Here is a 13181-nt window from a genome sequence, read left to right on the forward strand (position 1 = left end):
CATGCCGTGACCCTTTCATACAGTTCTTCATGTGGTGGTGACCCCCAATCATCATATTATTTTCGTTGCTACTTTATAACTGTCATTTTGCTGTTATGAATTGGGTGATCCCTGGGAAAGGGTCATTTGACACCCAAAGAGGTCTCGACCCACAGTTGAGAATGTGCAATAACTACCCAAGAAAGGGAAAAGAACCATTCCAAAAGAGTGGTTCGGCTGATTTCTAGAGTTTACACCAAACTCTGAAGAGCTCAGCTTCCTGATAGCCAGAGAGAAGAAACTCCTTCATATACATGGCATTAGGTTGAGTACAGGTAACCCAAAAATCACATGTGTTGCCAATGAGTTGATTCTGACTCATGGAAACCCCAAGTATGTCCATTACAGGTGAATGGTATATCCATTCTGCTATAAAGAGAGTAATTTATTGACACACTCAACAGCACAAATGACTTTCAAGAGTGAAAGAAACCAGATAAAAGAGTACCTCTTCTTTGATTGCATTTGCATACAACTCTACAGATGCAAACTCCTCTACAGTGACTGCAATGGTTGCTTGGGAATGGAGGAGAAGAGAAAGGGATCTTATTGCTACAATGCAGATGCTCATGTTCTTGAATATGGTGATGCTTTCACAGTATATGAAAAAAATTGCCACAACTCATCAAATTATATCTGTTAGGTATTTGAAGTTTAACTAATGTACATTATACCTAAATACCCAAAACAAAACAAATTCGCGGTCATAGAGTTGAATCTGACTCTTGGCAAGGCTATAGGTCACAGTAGGAATGTTCTCTTTGGAGCTGGAAGCCTCACCTTTCTCCCAAAGGAGCAGCTGGTGATTTTGAACTGCTCATCTTGTTGTTAAGGAGTGTAACAGGAACCACATTACTGCCACCAGGGCTTCTATCCCTAAAGAGTGGTTTATAAAAGCACCAAAGTCTATGTTTATAGGAGCCCATGTCCAGCATTCAGACACCCACTCTTCCTTGAGGCTTGTGGAGGCTCTCCGTCAGCCCTGATCAGGTTATCTTGTGTTCCACTAATCACTCTCCTTCGTCCATCTGCCCCCTGTAATGGGAACACACTGTAAGCTTTTTTCAAGTGCTTACTGATTTGTATCCATTCCCTCATTTCAGGCTAACAGCTCTCATTGACTGAAGATGTACAGTGTAACCTAGCACTTGAACCATTTGAGCTCATTTAATGAGCTAGTAAGTAGGTGCTATCATTAGCCCTGTACTACAGATGGGGAACCAGTGACTCCAAAAAGGGCGGTGACTCACCCTGTGTAATTCAAGAATAAGCAGGGCTAGAATATGAATTGAGGACTGGCTTTCACTTTAAAGATGGGATGATATATTACTATACTCTTTTGCATTTCTATCCTACCATAAAATGGAGCCTTGGTGGTTCAGTGGTTAAAGTACTCACCTGCGGACATAAAGGTCTAACCATATATATATATATATATATATATATATATTTGTTTTTTCATGAGTGGCTAGTGAATTCAATCATAGTTTGAATTCACTAGCCCTCACGTAAAAAGTATGTGGCAGTTTGTTTCTGTAAACATCATAGCCTTGGAAAACCCATGGGACATTTCTACTCTGCCCTATAAGGTTGCTATGAGTTGGAATCGACTTGATGACAGTGGGCTTGGTTTTTGGATATCCACAAGAACAGCATATAGATAGCATTGAGAAGAATGAAAACTCTAGAACACTTCATTGTGCTTACTCAGAACCAATAAATAACCAAGGGACAGTTGTTCAAATAGAACAAAGACATACTGCATGGTCTTAAATTAGGAAAGGTATACATCAAGGTTGTGTCCTTCCACTGTACTCATTCAATCTGTGCTGAGAAAATAATCAGAGAAGCTGGATTATATGAAGATGAAGAATATGGCACCAGCATCAGTAACCTGTGATATGCAGATAATACAATCCTGCTTGCTAACAACAAGGAGAACTTGAAGCACTAGCTGACAAAAATCAAGTTCTTCACTACTCATTGCAACTCAATATGAAAAAAATCAAAATCATCACAACTGGCCCAATAGAAAAGAAGACATCATGATAAATGGAGCAAAGATTAAAGTTGCTAAGAATTTCATCTTACTTGCATGTATCCATAATCAATGCAGCAGTCAAGGAATCAAATTATGTATTGCAATCTGTCCATCTGTCGCATAAGACCTCTTTAGAGTACTGAAGAGCAAGGATGTTCCTCTGAGGAGTAAGGTGCTCCTGACCCAAGGCAGAGTATTTTCAATGGCCTCATATGCATGTGAAAATGAACATCGAATAAGGAAGATCAAAGAAGCACCTTTAATTATGGTGCTGGCAAAGAATATTGGAAGTACCATGGACAGCTAAAAGGACAAACCAATCTGTGTTAAAAGTACAGCCAGAGAGCTCCTCAGAAGCAAGGATGCCAGCACTTTGTCTCACGGAGTTTGGATATGTTATCAGGAGAGACCAGTCCCCGGAGAAGACTATCATGCTCGGTAAAATTGAGGGACAGTGAAGAAGAGGAAAGCCCCTGACAAGATGGATTGACCGGTGCAACAATGGGCTCAAGTAACGGAACAGTGGTGAGCATGGCTCAGGATCGACAGCGTTTTGTTCACATGTGTATAGGGTTGCTATGAGTTAGAACTGACTTGCATATAGACATTTCACCTAAGAGGATATTTAAATGGCCACCAAACACATGAAAATAGACTCAAACTTATTAGCCTACAGAGAGATGCAAATCTAGGAATGCTAAGATAAAAATTCCAGAAAAATAATAAGGATTGGTGAAGATGTAGGAAATTGTAGGAAATTGGTACTCTTCTCCCTTGTTGGTGAGAATGCGAAATGGTATAGTCCTTGTGGAAGATGGTGTAGCAGTTCCTTAAAAAAAAACCTAAAAATAAAAGTTCTGTTTGTCCCAGCAATTCCACTCCTCGGTATAAACCTAAACGCCTCAAGGCTTGTACCCCAATGTTCATGGAAGCACTGTTTACAATAGATAAAATGGTTGGAGACAACCTAAATGCCCTTCAACACGAATGATAATGAATGTATAAACAAACTGTGGTACATACATACATCCAGTAGGAGAAGTGAAATCTTGATACATCCTGTAGTATGGCTGGTGCCTGTATACTTTATTCTGAGTGAAATAAGTCAATCACCAAAGGACAAATATTGTATGATCTCAATTATGGTATATAAAAAAATAAGAAAGGGAAAATGCATGCAGACCAAAGTTTATTAGTCATTACCAAGGCCCTGGTGGCATAGTGGGTTACACTTTGGGTTGCGATCTGCAAGGTCGGGAGTTTGAAACCATCGGCCCTCCAAGGGAGAAAGATGAGGCTTTTTACTCCTGTAAAGAGTTAATCTTGGAAACTTACAGGGGACAATTCTACCATGTCCTGCGGGGTCACTGTAAGTTGGCACAAACTCGATAGCAGTGAGTTTGGAGCTTTGGGTCAGAGCAGTGTGGGAGGGAAGTGAGAGAAGAAGGATATCAGTGAAGAAAAAAATTGCATTAAAGGCAGAGTTGCTGTGTTAGGTTTAGTAATGTAGATGAACCAAACCAGTGCCACTCACATATGTACAAGAAAGAGCTTTGTATTATGACATAATCTTATATCAAGAAGGCAGCCCATTGCAGGTAAAAAAGCAGCTACCTGTCTCAGAAGCAACAAAGCCCACATGAAAGAAGCACACCAGCCTGTGTGACCATGAAGTGTAGAAGGGACCAGGTATTGGGCATCAAAGAACAAAAAATTATATCAGTGTGTGCCCACCTTCCAGACACAATCGCTGAAGACAAAGCAGGTGCATAAGCAAATGTGGTAAAGAAAGCTGATGGTGCCCGGCTATCAAAAGATATAGCATCTGGGGTCTTAAAGGCTCGCACATAAACAAGCAACCATCTAGCTCAGAAGCATCAAAGCCCACATGGAAAAAGTACACCGGCCTGTGTGACCACAAGGTGTCGAAGGGAACAGGTATCAGACATCAAAGAACAAAAAAATCATATCATTGTAAATGAGGGTGAGTACAGAGTAGAGACCCAAAGCCTATATGTAGGCAACTGGACACCCCTTACAGAAGAGTCGTGGGAAGTAGACAAGCCAGTCAGGGTGTAGGGTAGCAACGATGAAACATACAACTTTCCTCTAGTTCTTAAATACTTCTTCCCTCCACTATCATGATCCCAATTCTACCATGCAAGTCTGGCTAGACCAGGGGATGTACACTGGTACAGATAGGAACTGGAAATACAGGGAATCCAGCACAGGTGAACCCCTCAGGACCAGTGGTGAGAGTGGTGATACCGGGAGGGTGGAGGGAAGGTGGGGTAGAAAGGGGGTACAGATTACAAGGATCTACATATAACCTCCTCCCTGCGGGACGGACAACAGAAAAGTGGGTGAAGGGAGACGTCGCACATGGCAAGATATGAAAATAATAATTTATAAATTATCAAGGGTTCATGAGGAAAGGGGGAGCGGGGAGGGAAGGGAAAATGAGGAGCTGATGCCAGCGGCTTAGGTGGAGAGCAAATGTTTTGAGAATGATGAGGGCAATGAATGTACAAATGTGCTTTACAGAATTGATGTATGTATGGATTGAGAGTTGTATGAGCTCCTAATAAGATGATTAAAAAAATAAATTATCAAGGGTTCATGAGGGAGGGGGGGCAGGGAGGGAAGGGAAAATGAGGAGCTAATATCAAGGGCTCAAGTAGAAAGCAAATGGGTTTTTTTTTAAAACATTTTATTAGGGGCTCATAGAACTCATCACAATCCATACATCCATCCATTGTGTCAAGCACATCTGTACATTCTTTGCCCTCATCATTTTCAAAGCAGAAAGCAAATGTTTTGAGAATGATGATGGCACCAAATGTACAAATGTGCTTGACACAATGGATGGATGTATGGATTGTAATAAGAATTGTACGAGCCCCCAATAAAATGATCGAAAAAAGAAAAAGAAGGCAGCCCATCCCAGTCCAATTCAACTCCATGTGGCAGCAGCTAGCCGGGCCCCTCTTCAGACTCCTTACTTAGTGGCAGACCGATGAAGACAGGTGGAGCGGGAAACAGGAAGACCACAGGCCGGTGGGTGCAGTCACCTGGATCCAAGAAATATGGCAGGGCCCTGACAACTCCCAGGGATAGGCAGGCCACATGGGGCCAGCAAGCAGGAAGGTGAAAGGGCAGAAAGAGAGTAGGGGTCCCCAGTGTATCTCTTATAAAACGACCACAGTTCTTGAGCGGATTATTAGAATTCGTGCCAATATATTTTACGCCTGTAAAAAGTGGAACTTGCAAAAGTTTTGTGATAGGTATATTTTCAACCCTTCCTTCCCTTTCCCCTCCCCCCCAAACAGTACCCGCTGAGGCTGCTTATGTACAAGCCAACATCTTATGGAATTTGCTTCTTGATTTGGAGGTTTAGAGCCATGGCTATATGAGACATTCCAGTTAACTGGTCTAGTAATGTGTCTAGTGCTTCAGTCCTGCCTCCTAATTCATTGTGTAGTGCCAAAGATGTTCAAAGCACGCAAGGGCCATCTAAGGCCGAACAATTGGTCTCCATTCACCTGTCACTACAGAGGAAGGGGCAAAGTCAAGAATAGGAGACTGAGGGTACAGCTAATTACCTCCGGGAACAACTGGCTCCTTTGTCATGCATGTTGTTATTGTTTTTAGGTGCCTTTGAGTCAATAAAACACAGGTCACTATCTTTCTGGCATCCTCTGCTTTAAGCCAAGTTCCATCTGACATCAGCAATGAGGTCCTGCGTTCCAGGTCCTCTCCTGAACCTTGCATGAACTCCTGGCAGCTCACTGTCCATGTGCTACTACACACGTTTATGAATTATCTTCAGCAGAACTTTACTTGCATGTTGTATTAATGATATGGCTTTCTGTTGGAACTCATTTCTTTGAAGTGAGCACAAATATGGATCTTCTCCAGTCAATTGGGCAGAGCCATTTCTTGACATAGAATCGTGAGCACTTCCATATTGCATCCATTTGTTAAAATATCATAATTGGTCTTTTTGCCCTAAGAGAACAGTGATAATTTAATAATGCAAAACTTTCACATAGAGTCTATCAGCATTAAATTAGTACTGCTGAAACAGTGCATGGAATAGTTACAGTAACATCTGGAGGCCCCTTCTAATGTACATATAAATAGAACCATGGAAGCTTTTAATATTACCTAATCATTTAATAGCCTTATAAATTTCATGAATAAAAAGACAAATGAACCTCCATTTCAAATCCTATTCTTTATTTCTAGAAAAGATGAAACTGCTTTTTTATAAGATAACATTTTGAGTGTCCATATTTCCCAGTCTACATTTAAATTGGTCTTTTATCCATTACTGAAGACTTGTTTTTCTCCAGGGTCTTTAATGCAGCTTTGACTTATTTCTTTAACACTACTGGTTCTTCTTTTCATGCAGCATACTTTGAGTTTTACATTACTTTTCAAAATCTTTATGAAAGTAGTAGTGATTTGGTTAGAGGGTCAACCCCGTGCCATGCCCAAGAAGTCAGCGTTAGTTTTGGATGGGAATACTTACCAGGAATTTCCATGGCCTGCATAGACTACACCAAGACCACCCTCCTTCCTTTGTTAAGTTTTTATGTGTATCCAGTAATCTTCTGCTGACTCATTTGGGCTTTCAGATACAAAGATAGCCAGAACGAAGTACGCCGACCAGGAAATTTCAGAACCTTCCTACTGGTCTCCAAAGGACAGTCCCTTGCATACATTAATACACCTCTATTCTAGTTTACAGAAGCCCTGGTGGTGTAGTAATTATGCTTTATGCTGTGATCTGAAACCACTGGCTGCTCTGCAGGAGAATGACAGGGCTTTCTACTCCATTTAACAGCTCCAGTCTTGGAAACTCACAGGGGCAGGTCTACATGTCAAGCACATTTGTTGCCATGATCATTCTCTGAACAATTTCTTTCCACTTGAGCCCTTGGTATCAGCTCCTCATTTTTTTCTCTCCCTTCCCCACCCTCCCTCCCTCCCTAGCGAACCCTTGATACTTTATAAATTATTATTTTTTCATGTCTTACACTGGCTGATGTCTCCCTTCACCCGCTTTTCTGTTGTCTGTCCCCGAGGGAGGGGTTTTATGTAGATCCTTATGACGGTTCCCCCCTTTTCTCTCACCTTCCCCTCCCCCTCCTGGTATTGCTATCCTCATTATTGGTCCTGAGGGGTTTATCTGTCCTGGGTTCCCTGCGTTTCCAGTTCCTATCTGTACCAGTGTACATCCTCTCGTCTAGCCGGATTTGTAAGGGAGAATTTAGATCATGATGGTGGGGGTGGGGGTGGGAGGAAACATTCAAGAACGAGAGCGAGGAAAGTTGTATATTTCATCATTGTTATACTGCACCCCGACGACTGGAGAGACTTTTTTTTTTTCTGTCAGTTCCTTTAGGTTCATATATTCTGAGTATGTTTTTCCATTTGGGAAAGATCTTTGCACATTGCACTGTAAAGGTTTGTTGTTGTGAGGTGCTGTGGAGTCAGTTCGGATCCTAGCAACCCTCTGTACAGCAGCAAGAAACCCTGCCCAGTCCTAGGCGTGCCATTCTCGGAGTTGTCATTATGCTCGAGCCCATTGGTGCGGCCACTGGGACAATTCATCTTATCAAGGCTTTTCCTCTTCTCTGCTTTATCAGCCATGCTGTCCTTTCCAAGGGATTGGTCTCTCCTGATAGCATGTCCAAACTCTGTGAGAGAAAAAATCTCACCGTCGTTTGTTGCTAGACTGGTTGTACTTCTTCCAAATCAGATTTGCTTGTTCTTTGGCCAGGCCATGGTGCTTTCAGTATTCTTCACCAGCATCATAATTCAAGTTAATGTTCTCCAGCTTCAACCTGATTCCATAAGAGCAATTGGCAGCTGAGTCTTCTTCAGTCTTCCTTACGCAGTGTCCAACTTTCCCTAGCCTATGAGGCAATTGAAAACACCATGGCTTGGGTCAGGCACAGCTTTGTTCTCAAAGCAACATCCCTGCTCTTCAACACTTTAAAGAGGTCTTGGGCATAAGATTTACCCAATGCAATGCATTGTTCTTTCTCTTGACTGCTTCTTCCATGAGCATTGATTATGGATCCAAACCAGATGAAATCCCGGACAACTTCAATCTTTTATCCCTTTATCATGATGTTACCTATCGATCCATTTATGATAATTTTTTTCCTTTACATTACATTGTAATCCATATTTCAGGCTGCAATCCTTGGCCTTCATCAGCAAGTGTTTCAAGTCCTCTAGCTCACTTTCAGCAAGCAGAGTTGTGTCATTTGCATCATAAAGTTTGCCAATAAGTCTTCCTCCAATCCTGCTGTCATATTCTTCTTTATATATAGTCCAGCTTCTCAGATGATTTGCTCAGCATGCAGATTGGATAAGTATGGTGAGAGAATACAACCCTGATGCACAGCTTTTTTGATTTTGAGCCATGAAGGATTCCCTTGTTCTGCTTGCATAACTGCCTCTTGATCCACGTAAAGTTCCATATGAGCACAATAAAGTGTTCAGGAATTCCCTTCTTTAAAGGTTACCCACAGTCTGTCATGCTCCACCCAATTAAATGTCATGGCATAGTCAATACAGCACAAGTAAATATCTTTCTGGTATTCTCTGCTTTGAATCAAGGTCCATCTGACATCAAGCAATGATATCGCTTGTTCCATGTCTTCTTCTGAATCTGGCCTTAAATTATGACAGCAGCCGCCAAATGTACTGCTGCAGCTCTTGTTAGATGATCTTCGGCAAAATGTTACTTGCATGTGATATCAATTAAATTGTTGTATAGTTTTAACATGCTATTGGGTCACCTTTGTTTAGAATGGGTACCAATATGGATCTCTGTCAGCCAGTTGGCCAAAATAGTGGTCTTCAAATGTTCTTGGCCTAGACGAGTGAGGGCTTCCCGTGCTTCATCAGCTAGTTCATACAATTCCATTGCCATCCCATCATTCCCTTGAGCCTTGCTTTTGGCTAATGCTTTCAGTGAAGAGAGAACTTTTTCCATCAGTAATATTGGTCCTTGCTCATATACTACCCCTTGAAATGGTTAAATGTCGACTAGTTCTTTTGGCTGCAGTGACTTTGTAAAAAGGACATGACTAATAATTATACTGGACCACAATCATAGTCCGGAACTATACCAGGTCTCAAGCTCTTGGATAATCTTTCAGTGAGTGCAGTTTGGGCTTCTTCCTTCAGTAACATTGCTTCTTGAAATACTTGAGTTTCACCTAATTTTATTTGGAACAGTGACTCACTCTGAGTATTTGTTCCATATTCTTTTGATGCTTCCTGCATCATTAAATATTTTGTCCATAGAACCCTTCAATATTGAGCCTTGAGGTTGAATTTTTTTCTTGAGTGCTTTCAGTTTAAGCTGTGCTGTGTGTTCTTCCTTTTGTTTTAAAACTCCAGGTCTGTGGCACATTTCATTATAATTTATCTACTTGAGCTACCCTTTGAATTTTTCTTTTCTGCTCTGACTTCCTCATTTCTTCCACTTGCCTTAGCTATTCTACAATTAAGATCAAGTTTCAGAGTCTCTTCTGTCATATATTTTGATCTTTTCTTTTTTTCCTGTCTCTTTTAAAAAATACTTTTATTGGGGCTCTTACAGCTCTTATCACCATCCATACACTCATCCAGTGTGTCAAGCACATTTGCACATGTGCCGCCATCATCTTTTTCAATGCATTCTCTTCCCACTTGAGCCCCTGATCTCAGCTCCTCATTTCTGCCCACTCCCTCCCCCACCCGCCCTCCCTCACGAACCCTTGGTTGATTATTTTTTCCATATCTTACATTGCCCTCCATCGCCCCTCATCCAATTTTCCATTTTTCGTCCACCTAGGTGGGGATTCTAGATTGATCCTTGTGATCGATTCCCCCTTTCTCCCCCAACCCTCTTCTAACCCTTCTGGTATCTCTACTCTCCTTGTTGGCCCCGAGGGCTTTATCTATCATGGATTCCCCATGTTGCGGGCTCATATCTGTAGCAGTGTGCATGTTCTGGTCTAATCTGATTTGTAAGGTAGAATTGCAGTCATGATAGTGGGGTGAAAGAAGTACCAATGAGCTAGAGGAAGGTTGTGTGTTTCATCGGTGCTATAATGCACCCTGACTGGCTCATCTCTTCCCTGTGACCTCTCTGTGAGAGGATGTCCAATTATCTACATTTTTCTTTCTTCGTGTATGATTTTCTTGATGCCATCCCATATCTCTTCTGTCATTAATGGTCAGTGTGTCAAATCTCTTCTTGAGCTGTTCTCCACATGCAGGTAGGATATACTCGAGGCTGTATTTTGGCTCTCATGGACAGATTTTAATTTTCTCCAGCATTAATCTGAATTTACACAAGAGTAAATGATGGTCTGGTCCATAGTTGGCCCCTGGCCTATTTTTGCTACTGACATGGAGCTTCTCCATCATCTCTTTCCTCAGCTGGAGTCAATGAGATCTCTGTGTATTCCTCCAGAGTAGTCCATCTGTATAGGTGTCATTTGTGTTGCTGAAAAAGGTATTTGCTTTGAAGAAGGCATTGGTCTTGCAAAACTATGTCCAGATTCATTTCTATCATCAGTCCTCTATTTTCCAAATACTGTTCCTTCCTCTTTGCTTCCAACTTCTGCATTCCAATTGCCAATAAGGATCAATGCATCAATTTCTGACGGAAGAATGTATAATATTTTCAATTTCTCCATTACTAGCTTTTGTGGTTGCTGCATAAATTTGAATATTGATCTTATTGCTTCAATTTTCTGATAGGTAGGCATATAAACATTATCCCATCACAGACAGCATTGTAATTCCAGCTTGATCTGAAATGTCCTTTTGGGTTATGAATGGGACATCATTCCTCTTGAATTTGTCATTACAGAGTAAGCCATATGACTGATTCACTATGGCGAATGTCAGTGTACTTCAACTCACTAACACCTAGAATATCAATCTTTATGTGTTCCATTTGATATTTGCCTTCCAATTTTCCTAGAGTCCTATTTTGTACATTCCAAGTTCCAATTATTAATATGTTTTTACTGCCTTTACTTCTCATTTTGAGTCCTGGCCCCTCAGCAAATGAAGGCCATTGACTCTGACAAGCTTTCCTCCATCCACAGCATGGGGGTCGACTCTACCTGGAGAAGGCAGCTCTTCCGCAGTCATAGTTTGAGTGCCTCTGTCCCAAGGAGCTCATTCATCTTTGGGCACTACATCTGACAGTGTGCTGTTGTTATCCAGAGGTTTTCAGCAGGTCGTTCCTCAGAAGTGGACAGATTATTTTTTCTATGTAGTTTGTTGATCTTAGGCGATCAGATCTGCTGGAACCTGTTCACTTTGCGTGACATTGCTGTTGGTATTTGAAATATCAGTGACATAGCTTCCAGCATCATGGCAGCACACAAGCCACCAGAGTATGACACACTGACAGTTCAATGGTGGCAGCTCTTACTGAGCTGCCCTTTGCATTTTTCTGTTAATCTCTTTTACCTCATATTGTCTTCAATCCACTTTAGCTATTTTATTTAAGAGCAAGTTTCAAATATCTCTTCTGATACCCACTTTAGTGATTTTTTGGGTCTCACCTTTCAAATGATCTATACTTTGATCATGCATGATGTCATTGATGTCATCCTGCAACTCATCTCTTTTTAGAGTATCAAATTCAGTATGTGAAAGCTGTGTTTTCAAATGGTCTCTACATTCAGGTGGGATATACAGAAGGTCGTGCTTTCGTTCTCTTGTACTTGGTTTAATTCTCTTCGGCGTCCATCTTGACTATGAGCAATTGATCATTCGTCTATGCCAGAGTCAGTATTTGGCCTTTTTTGGAATGAGGATATTGAGCTTCACCATTGCCTCTGTCCGTAGATGTAGTCAGTTTGATTCCTGTGTATTCCAACTGGTTGATGAAAGGGTTTTGGTCATTATACTTGCAAAAGAACCAGTGATCTGACCATCCCTATTAAAGTTTTACTTTTTCAAATGTTCACTTTCAAGTTTTAGAAAAGTAAGCATGTGCTCTGACTCAGCGTTCCTGCATACAGAAGAACAAAACAATGCCCTGTTTTGTGCCGTCCTTACAATAATTATGCTTCACCCCATTGTTGCAGCCATTGTGCCACTCCACCTCTTGGAGGATCTGTTTATTCACACCCTTCCATTTTACCAATCATACTGACCTTCTCCAGTGACTGGGCTCTCCTGATAGCATATCCAACGTATGTGAGACATGTCTTGCTGTCCTTGATTCCAAGGAGCATTGGGGCTGTACTGTTTTGAAAGAAATCATTTTATTGAGGGCTCATAGAGCTCTTATCACAACCAATCCATCTAGCCATTGTGTCAAGCACATTTGTACCTATGTTGCCATCATCATTCTCAAAACGTGTTCTTTCTATTTGAAGGGCTGTACTTCTTCTAACACTGACTTGCTTGTTCTTCCAGTCCATGGTACTATCAATATTCTTTTCCAGCACCGTTATACAAATGCATCAATTCTTCTTTGATCTTCCTTTTTTATTGTCCAACTTGGAGAATCACATAAGAGGTGATTTAGAATACTACAACTTGGGTTATTGATAGCTATAGCTGTGGCGGGCCTTGCCCACTGACAAATATGAACATACACATGCAAACATGAAACCAGTGTGTGGTATTTTGTTTCAAATAGTATTTCCTACCTTTTAAATCTAGATTCTATAATCCATTATGATGGCTGCACAGACTTCCAGACAAGACTCATGAGTAAAAGACTTATTATGGAAGTGAACAGGTAATGCCTGCGAGAAATGCTCAGGACAGAGTTTTTTTATCAGGACATCTTACAAAGTTCTTTCAGGGCTGCCAATGCATGCCCAAATGGCATACCACTCCACTGTAAGCTTCAACTCAAAGGAATTCAGCTCAAATTCTGTGGGTTAGCAAACTCAGCTTCTTGAATTAAGTGCCCAGAGGCACCCCACGCCAGTCAGCTACATCCTGAAGGCACTCAGCTTCACTTCCATGGGTCAGCATGCCCAACCACCCAAATTAAGTGCTCAGAGGTATCTCACTCGGCAAGGCAGGCTCCTGCCCCTAAAGCACTCAGCTT

Source organism: Tenrec ecaudatus, chromosome X, assembly GCF_050624435.1.
Source record: "Tenrec ecaudatus isolate mTenEca1 chromosome X, mTenEca1.hap1, whole genome shotgun sequence".
Taxonomy (NCBI): domain Eukaryota; kingdom Metazoa; phylum Chordata; class Mammalia; order Afrosoricida; family Tenrecidae; genus Tenrec; species Tenrec ecaudatus.